Genomic DNA, 18,026 nt, shown 5'->3' with positions numbered 1-18,026 from the left:
TCCAAACACCACTGCACTACCATAAACCCTAAAACACTATCCTCACCACGACCCCCTACACTACACCAATACCACTGCACTACCCGAAACCCTAAAACACTACCCCAGCACGACCCCTTACACTATCCAAACACCACTGCACTACCATAAACCCTAAAAAACTGCCCCCAGCATGACCCCCTACACTACCCAAACATCACTGCACTACCCTAAACTCAAAAACACTACCCCCAGCACGTCCCCCTGCACTGCCCAAACACCACTGCACTGCCCTAAACCCTAAAACACTACCCCAGCACGACCCCCTACCCTGCCCAAACACCACTGCACTACCCTAAACCCTAAATCTACCCCCAGCACAACCCCCTACACTGCACAAATACTACTTCACTGCCATAAACCCTAAAACACTACCCCCAGCATGACCCCCTACACTGCACAAAAACTACTGCACTGCCCTAAACCCTAAAACACTACCCCAGCATGACCCCCTACCCTGCCCAAACACCAATGCACTACCCTAAACCCTAAATCCGCCCCCAGCACGACCCCCTACACTACCCAAACACCACTGCACTACCCTAAACCCTAAACCACTACCCCTACTCTACACAAACACCACTGCACTACCCTAAACACTAAAACACTACCCCAGCACGACCCCCTACACTACCCAAACACCATTGCACTACCATAAACCCTAAAACACTACCCCAGCACGGCCCCTACACTACCCAAACACCACTGCACTGCTCTAAACCATGAAACACCACCCCAGCAAGACCACCTACACTGCCCAAACACCACTGCCCTAAACCCTGAAACACCATCCCCAGCAAGACCCCCTACACTGCCCTAAACCCTGAAACATCACCCCCAGCAAGACTCCCTACACTGTCTGAACACCACTGCACTGCCCTAAACCCTGAAACACCGCCCCCTGCATGACCCCCTACACTGCCCGAGCACCACTGCACTGCCCTAAACCCTGAAACACCACCCCCAGCACGACCCCCCACACTGCCCGAACACCACTGCACTGCCCTAAACCCTGAAACACCACCCCCAGCATGACCCCCTGCACTGCCCGAACACCACTGCACTGCCCTAAACCCTAAACACCCCCCCAGCATGACCCCCTACACTGCCCGAACACCACTGCACTGCCCTAAACCCTAAAACACAACCCCAAGCACGACCCCCTACACTGCCCGAACACCACTGCACTGCCCTAAACCCTGAAACACCACCCCCAGCACGACCCCCTACACTACCCAAACACCACTGCACTACCATAAACCCTAAAGCACTACCCCAGCATGACCCCTACACTACCCAAACACCACTGCACTGCTCTAAACCCTGAAACACCACCCCCAGCAAGACCCCATACACTGCCCGAACACCACTGCCCTAAACCCTGAAACACCATCCCCAGCAAGACCCTCTACACTGCCCTAAACCCTGAAACATCACCCCCAGTACGACCCCCTACACTGCCTGAACACCACTGCACTGCCCTAAACCCTGAAACACCAGCCCCAGCATGACCCCCTACACTGCCAGAATACCACTGCACTGCCTTAAACCCTGAAACACCACCCCCAGTATGACCCCCTACACTGCCCAAACACCACTGCACTGCCCTAAACGCTGAAACACAACCCCCAGCACAACCCCCTACACTGCCTGAAAACCACTGCACTGCCCTAAACTCTGAAACACCACCCCCTGCACGACCCCCTACACTGCCCAAACACCACTGCTCTGCCCTAAACCCTGAAACACCACCCCCAGCACGATCCCCTACACTGCCCGAACAAACTGCACTGCCCCAAACCCAGAAATACTACCCCCCGCACGACCCCATACAACGCCCAAACACCACTGCACTGCTCTACTCCCTGAAACACCACCCCCCACATGACCTCCTACACTACCCAAACACCACTGCACTACCATAAACCCTAAAACACTACCCCTAGCACGACCACTACACTACCCAAACACCACTGCACTGCTCTACACCCCGAAACACCATCCCCAGCAAGACCCCCTACACTGCCCTAAACCCTTAAACATCACCCCAGCAAGACTCCCTACACTCTCTGAACACCACTGCACTGCCCTAAACCCTGAAACACAGCCCCCTGCATGACCCCCTACACTGCCCGAGCACCACTGCACTGCCCTAAACCCTGAAACACCACCCCCAGCACGACCCCCCACACTGCCCGAACACCACTGCACTGCCCTAAACCCTGAAACACCACCCCCAGCATGACCCCCTACACTGCCCGAACACCACTGCACTGCCCTAAACCCTAAACACCCCCCCAGCATGACCCCCTACACTGCCCGAACACCACTGCACAGCCCTAAACCCTAAAACACCACCCCAAGCACGACCCCCTACACTGCACGAACACCACTGCACTGCCCTAAACCCTGAAACACCACCCCCAGCACGACCCCCTACACAGCCCGACCCCCTACACTGCCCGAACACCACTGCACTGCCCTAAACCCTGAAACACCACCCCCAGCATGACCCCTTACACTGCCCGAACAAAACTGCACTGCCCCAAACCCAGAAATACTACCCCCCGCACGACCCCAAACACTGCCCGAACACCACTGCCCTAAACTCTGAAACACCATCCCCAGCAAGACCCCCTACACTGCCCTAAACCCTGAAACATCACCCCCAGTATGACCCCCTACACTGCCCGAACACCACTGCACTGCCCTAAACCCTGAAACACCAGCCCCAGCATGACCCCCTACACTGCCGGAATACCACTGCACTGCCCTAAACCGTGAAACACCACCCCCAGTACGACCCCCTACACTGCCCAAATACCACTGCACTGCCCTAAACGCTGAAACACCACTCCCAGCACAACACCCTACACTACCTGAAAACCACTGCACTGCCCTAAACTCTGAAACACCACCATCAGCACGGCCCCATACACTGCCCAAATACCACTGCACTGCCCTAAACCCTGAAACACCACCCCCAGCACGATCAGCTACACTGCCCGAACAAATCTGCACTGCTCCAAACCCAGAAATACTACCCCCCACACGACCCCATACAATGCCTAAACACCACTGCACTGCTCTACACCCTGAAACACCAACCCCACATGACCTCCTACACTGCCCCAAACACGACTGCACTGCCCTAAACCCTGAAACACCACCCCCCACATGACCCCCTACACTGCCCCAACCACTGCACTGCCCTAAACCCTGAAACACCACACCGCACGACCCCTACAGTGCCCGAATACCACTGCACTGCCCTAATCCCTGAAACACCACCCCCAGCAAGACCCCCTACACTGCCCGAACACCACTGCCCTAAACCCTGAAACACCACCCCAGCACAATCCCCTACACTACCCGAAAACCACTGCACTGCCCTAAACCATAAAACATCACCCCCAGCACGACCCCCTACACTACCCAAAGACCACTACACTACCCTAAACCCTAAAACACTACCCCCAGCACGACCTCCTACCCTACCCGAACACCACTGCACTGACCTAAACCCTAAAACACCACCCCCAGCGCGATCCCCTACACTACACAAACACCACTGCACTACCCTAAAACACACCCACCAGCACGACCCCCTTCACTACCCAAACACCACTGAACTACCCTAAACCCTAAAACTCTAACCCCTAGCACGACCCCTACACTACCCAAAGACCACTGCAATACCCTAAACCCTAAAAAACGACCCCCAGCATGACCCCTTACACTACCAAAAACACCACTGCTCTACCATAAACCCTAAAAAACTACCCCCCACACGACCCCCTACACTACCCATAGACCACTGCACTGCCCTAAACCCTAAAACATGACCCCCTACACTACACAAACACCGCTGCACTACCCTAAAACCTAAAATACCTCCCCAGCACGACCCCCTACACTACACAAACACCACTGCACTATCCTAAACCCTAAAACACTACCCCCAGCACAACCCCCTACACTACCCAAACACCACTGCACTACCCTAAACCCTAAAACACTACCCCCAGCAGTACCCCATACACTACCCAAACACCACTGCACTACCCTAAACCCTAAATCTCTGCCCCAGCAGTTCACCCTACACTACTCAAACACCACTGCACTACACTAAACCCTAAAACACTACCCCTGGCAGTACCCTCTACACTACCCAAACACCACTGCATTCCCCTAAATGCTAAACCACTACCCCCAGCATGACCCCCTACAGTACCCAAACACCACTGCACTACCATAAACCCTAAAACACTACCCACAGCATGACCCCCTACACTACGCAAACACCACTGCACTACCCTAAACCCTAAAACACTCCCCCAGCAAGACTCCCTACACTACCCAAACACCACTGCACTACCCTAAACTCTAAATCTATCCCCAGCACGACCCCCTACACTACCCAAACACCACTGCACTACCCAAAACCCTACATTTACTCTGCACGACCACCTACACTACCCAAACATCACTGCACTACCCTAAACCCTAAAACACTACCCCCACCATGACCCCTACACTACACCAATACCACTGCAATACCCGAAACTCTAAAACACTACCCCAGCACGACCCCTTACACTATCCAAACACCACTGCACTACCATAAACCCTAAAAAACTGCCCCCAGCATGACCCCCTACACTACCCAAACATCACTGCACTACCCTAAACACAAAACCACTACCCCCAGCATGACCCCCTGCACTGCACAAACACCACTGCACTGCCCTAAACCCAAAAACACTACCCCAGCACGACCCCCTACCCTGCCCAAACACCACTGCACTACCCTAAACCCTAAATCTACCCCCAGCACGACCCCCTACACTGCACAAAAACTACTTCACTGCCATAAACCCTAAAACACTACCCCCAGCATGACCCCCTACACTGCACAAAAACTACTGCTCTGCCCTTAACCCTAAAACACTACCCCAACACGACCCCCTACACTACACCAATACCACTGCACTACCCTAAACACTAAAACACGACCCCCTACACAACCCAAACACCAGTGCACTACCATAAACCCTAAAACACTACCCCAGCACGACCCCTACACACCCGAAACACCACTGCACTACCATAAACCCTAAAACACTACCCCCAGCAAGACCCCCTACACTACCCAAACACCACTGCACTACCCTAAACCTTAAATCTACCCCCAGCACGACCCCCTACACTACCCAAAAACCACTGCACTACCCTAAACCCTGTAACACTTCCCCCGAAAGGACCCCCTACACTACCCAAACACCACTGCCCTACCCTTAACCCTAAATCGACCCCAGCATGACCCCCTACACTACACAAACATCACTGCACTACCCTAAACCCTAAAACACTAGCACCAGCACGACACCCTACACTACACAAACACCACTGCACTACCTTAAACCCTGAAACACCAGCCCCAGCACGATCCCCTACACTGCCCGAACACCACTGCCCTGCCCTAAACGCTGAAACACCAGTCCCAACACGACCCCCTACACTGCCCGAACACCACTGCACTTCCCTAAACCCTGAAACACCAGCCCCAGCACGACCCCTACACTGCCCGAACACCACTGCACTGCTCTAAACCCTGAAACACCACCCCCAGCAAGACCCCCTACACTGCCCGAACACCACTGCCCTAAACCCTGAAACACCATCCCCAGCAAGACCCCCTACACTGCCCTAAACCCTGAAACATCACCCCCAGCAAGACCCCCTACACTGTCCGAACACCACTGCACTGCCCTAAACCCTGAAACACCGCCCCCTGCATGACCCCCTACACTGCCCAAGCACCACTGCACTGCCCTAAACCCTGAAACACCACCCCCAGCACGACCCCCAACACTGCCCGAACAACACTGCATTGCCCTAAACCCTGAAACAACACCCCCAGCATGACCCCCTACACTGCCCAAACACCACTGCACTGCCCTAAACCCTAAATACCACCACCAGCACGACCCCCTACACTACACAAACACCACTGCACTACCCTAAACCCTAAAACACTAACCCCTAGCATGACCCCCTACACTACCCAAAGACCGCTGCACTACTATAAACCCTAAAACACTACCCCCCGTACGAACCCCTCCACTACCCATCGACCACTGCACTCCCCTAAACCCTAAAACATAACCCCCTAAACTACAAAAACACTGCCGCACTACCCTAAAACATAAAATACTACCCCCAGCACGACCCTCTACACTACACAAACACCACTGCACTACCCTAAACCCTAAACCACTACCCCTACTCTACACAAACACCACTGCACTACCCTAAACCCTAAAACACTACCCCCAGCACAACCCCCTACACTACCCAAACACCACTGCACTACCCTAAACCCTAAAACACTACCCTCAGCAGTACCCCATACACTACCCAAACACCACTGCACTACCCTAAACCCTAAAACACTGCCCGAGCAGTACCCCCTACACGACCCAAACACCACTGCACTACACTAAACCCTAAAACACTACTCCCGGCAGTACCCCCTACACTACCCAAACACCACTGCACTACCATAAACCATAAAACACTACCCCCAGCACGACCCCCTACACTATGCAAACACCACTGCACTACCCTAAACCCTAAAACAGTACCCCAGCAAGACTCCCTACACTACCCAAACACTACTGTACAACCCTAAACCCTAAATCTACCCCCTGCACAACCCCCTACACTACCCAAACACCACTGCACTACCCAAAACCCTATATCTACTCTCAGCACGACCCCCTACACTACCCAAACATCACTGCACTACCCTGAACCCTAAAACACTACCCCCAACACGACCCCCTATACTACAACCATTCCACTGCACTACCCGAAACCCTATAACACTACCCCAGCACGACCCCTTACACTATCCAAACACCACTGCACTACCATAAACCCTAAAAAACTGCCCCCAGCATGACCCCTACACTACCCAAACACAACTGCACAACCCTAAACCCCAAAACACTACCCCCAGCATCACCCCCTGCACTGCACAAACACCACTGCACTGCCCTAAAGCATAAAACACTACCCCAGCACGACCCCCTAAACTACACAAAAACTACTGCACTGCCCTAAACACTAAAACACTACCCCAGCAAGACCCCCTACCCTTCCCAAACACCACTGCACTACCCTAAACCCTAAATCTACCCCCAGCACGACCCCCTACACTACCCAAACACCACTGTGCTACCGTAAACCCTAAAACTACCCCCAGCACGACCCCCTACACTACCCAAACACCACTGCACTGCCCTAAACCTTAAATCTATCCCCAGCACGACCCTCTACACTACCCAAAAACCACTGCACTACCCTAAACCCTAAAACCCTTCCCCGAAAGGACCCCCTACACTACCCAAACACCACTGCCCTACCCTTAACCCTAAATCGACCCCAGCATGACCCCCTAAACTACACAAACATCACTGCACTACCCTAAACCCTAAAACACTAGCACCAGCACGACACCCTACACTACACAAACACCACTGCACTACCTTAATTCCTGAAACAACAGCCCCAGCACGACCCCCTACACTGCCCGAACACCACTGCCCTGCCCTAAACGCTGAAACACCAGTCCCAGCACGACCCCCTACACTGCCCGAACACCACTGCACTTCCCTAAACCCTGAAACACCAGCCCCAGCACGACCCCCTACACTGCCCGAACACCACTGCACTGCTCTAAACCCTGAAACACCACCCCAAGCAAGACCCCCTACACTGCCCGAACACCACTGCCCTAAACCCTGAAACACCATCCCCAGCAAGACCCCCTACACTGCCCTAAACCCTGAAACATCACCCCCTGCAAGACCCCCTACACTGTCCGAACACCACTGCACTGCCCTAAACCCTGAAACACCGCCCCCTGCATGACCCCCTACACTGCCCAAGCACCACTGCACTGCCCTAAACCCTGAAACACCACCCCCAGCACGACCCCCAACACTGCCCGAACAACACTGCACTGCCCTAAACCCTGAAACACCACCCCCAGCATGACCCCCTACACTGCCCAAACACCACTGCACTGCCCTAAACCCTAAACACCACCACCAGCACGACCCCCTACACTACACAAACACCACTGCACTACCCTAAACCCTAAAACACTAACCCCTAGCATGACCCCCTACACTACCCAAAGACCGCTGCACTACCATAAACCCTAAAACACTACCCCCCGTACGAACCCCTACACTACCCATCGACCACTGCACTGCCCTAAAACATAACCCCCTGCACTACAAAAACACTGCCGCACTACCCTAAAACATAAAATACTACCCCCAGCACGACCCCCTACACTACACAAACACCACTGCACTACCCTAAACCCTAAAACACTACCCCTACTCTACACAAACACTACTGCACTACCCTAAACCCTAAAACACTACCCCCAGCACAACCCCCTACACTACCCAAACACCACTGCACTACCCTAAACCTTAAATCTATCCCGAGCACGACCCTCTACACTACCCAAAAACCACTGCACTACCCTAAACCCTAAAACCCTTCCCCGAAAGGACCCCCTACACTACCCAAACACCACTGCCCTACCTTTAACCCTAAATCGACCCCAGCATGACCCCCTAAACTACACAAACATCACTGCACTACCCTAAACCCTAAAACACTAGCACCAGCACGACACCCTACACTACACAAACACCACTGCACTACCTTAAACCCTGAAACACCAGCCCCAGCACGACCCCCGACACTGCCCGAACACCACTGCCCTGCCCTAAACGCTGAAACACCAGTCCCAGCACGACCCCCTACACTGCCCGAACACCACTGCACTTCCCTAAACCCTGAAACACCAGCCCCAGCACGACCCCCTACACTGCCCGAACACCACTGCACTGCTCTAAACCCTGAAACACCACCCCAAGCAAGACCCCCTACACTGCCCGAACACCACTGCCCTAAACCCTGAAACACCATCCCCAGCAAGACCCCCTACACTGCCCTAAACCCTGAAACATCACCCCCTGCAAGACCCCCTACACTGTCCGAACACCACTGCACTGCCCTAAACCCTGAAACACCGCCCCTGCATGACCCCCTACACTGCCCAAGCACCACTGCACTGCCCTAAACCCTGAAAGACCACCCCCAGCACGACCCCCAACACTGCCCGAACAACACTGCACTGCCCTAAACCCTGAAACACCACCCCCAGCATGACCCCCTACACTGCCCAAACACCACTGCACTGCCCTAAACCCTAAACACCACCACCAGCACGACCCCCTACACTACACAAACACCACTGCACTACCCTAAACCCTAAAACACTAACCCCTAGCATGACCCCCTACACTACCCAAAGACCGCTGCACTACCATAAACCCTAAAACACTACCCCCCGTACGAACCCCTACACTACCCATCGACCACTGCACTGCCCTAAAACATAACCCCCTGCACTACAAAAACACTGCCGCACTACCCTAAAACATAAAATACTACCCCCAGCACGACCCCCTACACTACACAAACACCACTGCACTACCCTAAACCCTAAAACACTACCCCTACTCTACACAAACACTACTGCACTACCCTAAACCCTAAAACACTACCCCCAGCACAACCCCCTACACTAACCAAAAACCACTGCACTACCCTAAACCCTAAAACACTACACTCAGCAATACCCCATACACTACCCAAACACCACTGCACTACCCTAAACCCTAAAACACTGCCCTAACAGTACCCCCTACACGACCCAAACAGCACTGCACTACACTAAACCCTAAAACACTACTCCCGGCAGTACCCCCTACACTACCCAAACACCACTGCACTTTCATAAACCATAAAACACTACCCCCAGCACGACCCCCTACACTATGCAAACAACACTGCACTACCCTAAACCCTAAAACAGTACCCCAGCAAGACTCCCTACACTACCCAAACACTACTGTACTACCCTAAACCCTAAATCTACCCCCTGCACAACCCCCTACACTACCCAAACACCTCTGCACTACCCAAAACCCTATATCTACTCTCAGCACGACCCCCTACACTACCCAAACATCACTGCACTACCCTGAACCCTAAAACACTACCCCCAACACGACCCCCTATACTACAACCATACCACTGCACTACCCGAAACCCTATAACACTACCCCAGTACGACCCCTTACACTATCCAAACACCACTGCACTACCATAAACCCTAAAAAACTGCCCCCAGCATGACCCCTACACTACCCAAACACAACTGCACAACCCTAAATCCCCAAACACTACCCCCAGCATGACCCCCTGCACTGCACAAACACCACTGCACTGCCCTAAACCATAAAACACTACCCCCAGCACGACCCCCTAAACTACACAAAAACTACTGCACTGCCCTAAACACTAAAACACTACCCCAGCAAGACTCCCTACCCTTCCCAAACACCACTGCACTACCCTAAACCCTAAATCTACCCCCAGCACGACCCCCTACACTACCCAAACACCACTGTGCTACCGTAAACCCTAAAACTACCCTCAGCACGACCCCCTACACTACCCAAACACCACTGCACTACACTAAACCCTAAAACACTACCCCCAGCACAACCCCCTACACTACCCAAACACCACTGCACTACCCTAAACCCTAAAACAATACCCCCAGCAGTACCCCATACACTACCCAAACACCACTGCACTACCCTAAACCCTAAAACACTGCCCCAGAAGTACCCCCTACACTACCCAAATACCACTGCACTACACTAAACCCTAAAACACTACCCCCAGCAGTACCCACTACACTACCCAAACACAACTGCACTACCCTAAACCCTAAAACACTACCCCCAGCACAACCCCCTACACTATACAAACACCACTGCACTGCCCTAAACCCTAAAACACTACCCCCAGCACGACCCCCTACACTACCCAAACACCACTGCACTACCCTGAACCCTAAATCTACCCCCAGCACGACCCCTACACTACACAATCACTGCACTACCCTAAACCCTAAAACACTACCATCAGCTCGACCCCCTATTCTACACAAACACCAATGCACTACCTTAAACCCTGAAACACCAGTCCTTGCACGACCCCCTACACTGCCAGAACACCACTGCACTGCCCTAAACCCTGAAACACCAGCACCATCACAACCCTCTACACTGCCCGAACATCACTGCACTGCTCTAAACCCCAAAACACCACCCCTAGCAAGACCCCGTACACTGCTCAAACACCATTAACCCTGAAACACCATCCCCAGCAAGACCCCCTACACTGCCCTAAACCCTGAAACACCATCCACAGCAAGACCCCCTACACTGCCCGAACACCACTGCACTACTCTAAACCCTAAAACACTAACCCCCAGCACGACCCCCTACACTACCCAAAGACCAGTGCACTACCCTAAACCCTAAAACACTACCCCAGCACGACCCCCTACACTATCCGAACACCACTGCACTGACCTAAACCCTAAAACACCACCCCCAGCACGACCCCCTACACTACACAAACACCACTGCACTACCCTAAAACACCACCCCCAGCACGACCCCTACACTACCCAAACACCACTGCAATACCCTAAACCCTAAAACACTAACCCCTAGCACGACCCCCTACATTACCCAAAGACTACTGCACTACCCTAAACCTTAAAACACTACCCCAGCATGACCCCTTACACTACCCAAACACCACTGCACTACCATAAACCCTAAAACACTACCCTCCGCACGAACCCCTACACTACCCATGGACCACTGCCCTAAACCCTAAAACATGACCCCCTACACTACACAAACACCGCCCCACTACCCTAACACCTAAAATACTACCCCCAGCATGACCCCCTACACTACACAAACACCACTGCACTACCCTAAACCACTACCCCTACACTACACAAACACCACTGCACTACCCTAAACCCTAAAACACTACCCCCAGCACAACTCCCTACACTACCCAAACACCACTGCACTACAGTAAACCCTAAAACACTACCCCCGGCAGTACCCCCTACACTACCCAAACACCACTGCACTCCCCTAAACGCTAAACCACTACCCCCAGCATGACCCCCTACAGTACTCAAACACCACTGCACTACCATAACCCTAAAACACTACCCCCAGCACGACCCCTACACTATGCAAACACCACTGCACTACCCTAAACCCTAAAACACTCCCCCAGCAAGACTCTCTACACTACCCAAACACCACTGTACTACCCTAAACCCTAAATCTACCCCCCAACACGACCTCCTACACTACCCAAACACCACTGCACTACCCAAAACCCTAAATCTACCCCCAGCACGACCCCTTACACTACCCAAACACTGCTGCACTACCATAAACCCTAAAACACTACCCCCCTGCACGAAACCCTACACTACCCAAACACCACTGCACTACCCTAAACCTTAAATCTACCCCCAGCACGACCCTCTACACTACCCAAACACCACTGCACTACCCTAAACCCTAAAACACTTGCCCCAGCACGACCCCTACACTACCCAAACACCACTGCCCTACCCTAAACCCTAAATCTACCCCAGCACGACCCCCTACACTACACAAACATCACTGCACTACCCTAAACCCTAAAACACTAGCACCAGCACGACACCCTACACTACACAAACACCACTGCACTACCGTAAACCTGAAACACCAGTCCCAGCACGACCCCCTACACTGCCCGAACACCACCGCACTTCCCTAAACCCTGAAACACCAGCCCCAGCCCGACCCCCTACACTGCCCGAACACCACTGCACTGCTCTAAACCCTGAAACACCACCCCCAGCAAGACCCCCTACACTGCCCGAACACCACTGCTCTAAACCCTGAAACACCATCCCCAGCAAGTCCCCCTACACTGCCCTAAACCCTGAAACATCACCCCCAGCATGACCCCCTACACTGCCCAAACACCACTGCACTGCCCTAAACCCTAAACACCACCCCCAGCACGACCCCCTACATCACACAAACACCACTGCACTACCCTAAACCCTAAAACACTAACCCCTAGCACGACCCCCTACACTACCCAAAGACCGCTGCACTACCATAAACCCTAAAACACTACCCCCGTACGAACCCCTACACTACCCATCGACCACTGCACTGCCCTAAACCCTAAAACATAACCCCCTACACTACACAAACACCGCCACACTACCCTAAAACATAAAATACTACCCCCAGCATGACCCACTACACTACACAAACACCACTGCACTACCCTAAACCCTAAAACACTACCCCTACTCTACACAAACACCACTGCACTACCCTAAACCCTAAAACACTACCCCCAGCACAACCCCCTACACTACCCAAACACCACTGCACTACCCTATACCCTAAAACACTACCCTCAGCAGTACCCCATTGTTGGACCTGCGATGGGCAAGCCCAGCACAAAGGGGGGTAGCTTGGCTCGAGTGACAAGGCGGTAGAAGCCTGTTGTGTTAAGCCGGCTATGACCAAATAATAACTCCCTGCACACCACATAAAAAGAAAGACACCACACCACTGTTATAGAAAAATAAGTTTCGTTTATGTAAAAGTTCTCTGGGTTGGAAGAAGTTCAATTAGTTAATCACATTCACCTTTCTTACATGGGTTTGATTAGCTGTGTACTGGTTGCGTAGGAATAAATGGTTGGACTCTAATAAATAAATATACTGGATAAATATCAGGATTCAATACATTTGGAATAAATATCAGCAATGACTGGAATAAATATCAGCAAAACATCACAGTTGCATAGCAAGTTAGATACCGATCGTTTCACATAAATATCTCAGGGTCATACTGGTATCGCTGCCACCAATTAATCACTTTCAGGGTAAACACATTTAGAGTGCCATTTAATGCGGAATGCGCGCTCTTACAGTTTTTGAAGTGTTCACGGGTTCGGGCTCTCTGGGCACAAGATACTCGTGATAATCCTTTAGTTGCACTTAAAGCATATTGCGCGTTTATCTGGAAGATAAAGACATACAATGACTACGGCAATTACACTCCGCGGCCAGCCGGTTTAATACTACTGCGGCCGGAGGAGTCTGTGCGCTTCTGTCAACGCAGGCGGGGTCTCCGAAGGCGGCTTCAGTTCACGAGTCCTCAGACCGTCGAACGGGCTGCCAGAGGGGTCAAACTACCTGCGCGCACAGTTCAAAATTGGAGCCGCACCTCAGTCCCGGAACAATGCGGCAACTTCAGGGGAAGTGTAACGCCCTGAACGTCTCAGGATCGTTTAACAGACACGACAATGAGGACGCAACCACTTGTGAAGGGTTAGTTCTTTTAATGAAGGCAAATAAAATACAAAGAACAAACAAAAGTTATAGTCACTGGAATCCTCCAGGCTAAGTACGTTACCAGCCCACAGCACGGATGGTCCTAACCGTCCTCTGCATATACGCCGATCCCGGCGTATGCCAACAGAGGGCAGAAATGAAATGGCCGACAATGCCAATCGGTAGGCTGTGAGGGGCACGAAGAGTGTTGGGGAGAATCGAGGAGTCAGGGAAACACCCAGCCGGGGTCTCTACCTGAAGGGAGCAGCCGCTCAACCTCTTCCTCAGACTGCACCGGGACGCGGAGTCACCTCCTGGTGATGCGTCACCGATACCCCAATCACAAGCAAGAAGACTGAACCGAGAGCAGCCGCTCGATCGATCCTGTGGACTTCCGAGTCTGTAACGCGGCAAACACCTCCTGGTGTGCGTTACAGCTGGCAGTCCCTGTGTCTCTGGTCGGGCTGGGAGTTACGACTCCAACCAGCAAAAGCGCCACTGCGCTTGGACTCAGCCGTTGACCGGTAGAGCTTCCGGGTCCTTCACAGGTGACGATGGGGCAAGACACGGCCCAGGGAGTAACGACTCGACCTACCTCCGTTCTTGCCTTACTGGAGCACCACTCCGGAACACTGCTCTTCACGAAGCAGGTACGTCGGTGTAAACACAATATCCGACAGCCTTGTACCTCCCGGTTCCTCCCTTTATAGGGCGTGTTTTCCTTGAGTTATGTAACAGCTCTCCTGTTTACATAAGGGCGTGTTTCCCTTGAGTTATGTAACAGATCTCCTGTTTACATAAGGGCGTGTTTCCCTTGAGTTATGTAACAGCTCTCCTGTTTACATAAGGGCGTGTTTCCCTTGAGTTATGTAACAGCTCTCCTGTTTACATAAGGGCGTGTTTCCCTTGAGTTATGTAACAGCTCTCCTGTTTACATAACCTCTCAACCGCTAAGCATCCTGGGAGATGTAGTCCGTTTTCGCTGGTTACCGTTTTCCTCCCCTCGTAGGACAGGAATTCTTGACAGTACATCCTCCCTCTCAGCGGCTCCCCACGGGTCCAGCGCTGGCAGGAAAACGCCGATGGAACAAGGAGACCAAGCGCGGAGCATGAACCCCTTCAGCCGGTTCCCATGAATGCTCCTCCGTGCCATAGCCTTTCCACGCAACCAGGTACCACAGCTTCCCCCTGCGCCATTTGGACGCCCGTATGCCCGACACTTCATACTCCACCTCCGACTCCACGCATACCGGCCTAGGTGTCCCAGACGGCTTGGAGGGTGCTGGTTTGAGCAATGATACATGAAAGACAGGGTGTATCCGCAATGACTGGGGCAAGCACACCTTCACGTTCACGGGACCCATACACTTGGTAATTCGATAGGGGCCCATGTACTTGGGATGGAACACACTGTTCTTTCGAAACCTCATGTTTCTTGTGGATATCCAGACGTAGTCTCCAGTGCGGTACAGTGGCCCGGGCCTTCTCTTCCTATCTGCCGCAGCCTTGTATCTTCTCTTGGCCTCTATTAGGACAGCCCTTGAGCGCATCAACGTGTCTTTTATGTGTGCCACCCTGTCCGCTGTGGCGGGAATCCTGTCCTATCTGAACGGATGTAGAAATGGCAAGAACCTGGGATGTTGGCCATAGTTGCTATAGAACGGAGATGACTGTGTGGAGCTGTGAGTGGCGTTGTTATAGGCTATCTCTGCAACCCATAGCAAGTCGACCCATTCTTCCCTGCCCTGGTCCACAAAACATCGCAGATACTGTTTGAGCGTTTGGTTCAGGCGCTCGGTTTGGCCGTCCGTTTGAGGGTGGTAGCTGGTGGACAGGGCGGTCTTAACATGCAGCGCAGTGCACCAAGTCTTCCAGAATTGCGCAGTAAACTGCGACCCCCGGTCCGACACGATCACCCCAGGTAATCCATGCAGTCGTACCACATTCTTTAGGAGTAGTGACGCCAATTCCCCGGCCGTAGGGACTCTCTTGCAGGGGATGAAGTGCCCCATTTTCGTCAAGTAATCCACCACCACCAGTATTGCCGTCATCCCCTGGTCTACCGGTAGGCCCACCACAAAGTCCAGTGATATGCTATCCCATGGTCTATCTGGGGTCGGAAGTGGATGTAAGAGCCCTTGGGTTCGGCCATGGTCGGCCTTCATGGTAGCACACGTAGGACACTCCTGTCCCCACCTCCTGACATCCACTCTCATGGTTGGCCACCAGAAATGCCGTCCCATGCTAGCCACCGTTTTTTCAAAGCCCAAATGACCTGCGCATGGAGAGTCATGGCACCAGATGAATGCTTGTTTCCTTAGCCTAGGCGTGGGTATCAATAGGCACCTGCCCATCAGGGGTATCCCGTCCTTCAGCTGCCATTCTCTGTGACTGAGGAGCCACCTCCGCCATGCGAATGACCTGATCCCTCTCTTTATTCCCCTCAGGAAAGTATCCGGTTGGATAACCCCCAATACCATCCTCGGGGAAATGATGGAACGCTCGGTTGCAGGCAATGGTTCCTTAACTGCAGATTGACGGGACAGGGCGTCCGCCTTCCGGTTTTCCGTCCCCGGCCGATATGTGATGCGGAAGTTGAACCCCGCAAAGAAGATCATCCACCGCAGCTGCCTGGGAGAAAGGTGTCTAGTGGCCGTCATGAACTGTAGGTTCCGATGGTCCGTGTACACCGATACCACATGTCTTGCCCCCATCAACCAATGCCTCCATTCGGTGAAGGCGTCCTTGATTGCGAGAAGCTCCTTCTCCGCAATATGGTAGTTGCGTTCGGCGTCGTTGAGTTTGCGGGACATGTACGCAACGGGATGAAGCACCCCTGTGTCGTGGTTGCGTTGGGACAAGATAGCCCCCAGCGCCACATCCGACGCGTCCGCTTCCACCACGTAGGGGAGATCCGGATCGGGGTGAGCCAACACCGGCGCCTTACCAAAGGCGCTTTTCAGGGCCTCAAAGGCTTTGTTCGCTTCAGGGGACCAGACAAACTCCTTGGACTTCCTCAGTAGCTGTGTGATTGGGGCCACCACTCCTGAAAATCCATCTATAAACCGCCTGTAAAAGTTGGCGAAGCCAATGAAACTTTGGACGTCCTTCACGCTTTGGGGCACCGGCCATTCTTTCACCGCCTTGATCTTTCGTTCTGCCATCTCCTGTCCCTCTGGACTCAGCATCACTCCGAGGAATTCCACGGATGTGACGTGGAAGTCACACTTGCTGAGTTTACAAAACAGCATGTTTTCCCTCAGTTTTTGGAGCACAGCTTTGACGTGGTGTACGTGCTCCTCCACACTGGACGAATAGATGAGGATGTCGTCGATATATACGACCACGTAGATATCCAACTCCTCTCTGAATACCTCATTCAAAAAGTACTGAAAGGCTGCCGGGGCGTTGCACAGACCGAACGGCATGACGAGGTACTCAAAAAGGCCGAACCTGGTCTTAAAGGCGGTCTTCCACTCGTCTCCGTCCCTCATGCGCACCAGATGGTATGCCCCTTTCAAATCCAACTTGGTGTAGATACGAGCTTTCTTGACCTGTTCCAGAAGTACACTGATAAGAGGCAAGGGGT

The sequence above is a fragment of the Triturus cristatus genome, chromosome 1_1 (genome assembly GCF_964204655.1).
Source record: "Triturus cristatus chromosome 1_1, aTriCri1.1, whole genome shotgun sequence".
NCBI classification, from domain to species: Eukaryota; Metazoa; Chordata; class Amphibia; order Caudata; family Salamandridae; genus Triturus; species Triturus cristatus.
Note: the sequence above shows the minus strand (reverse complement) of the source record.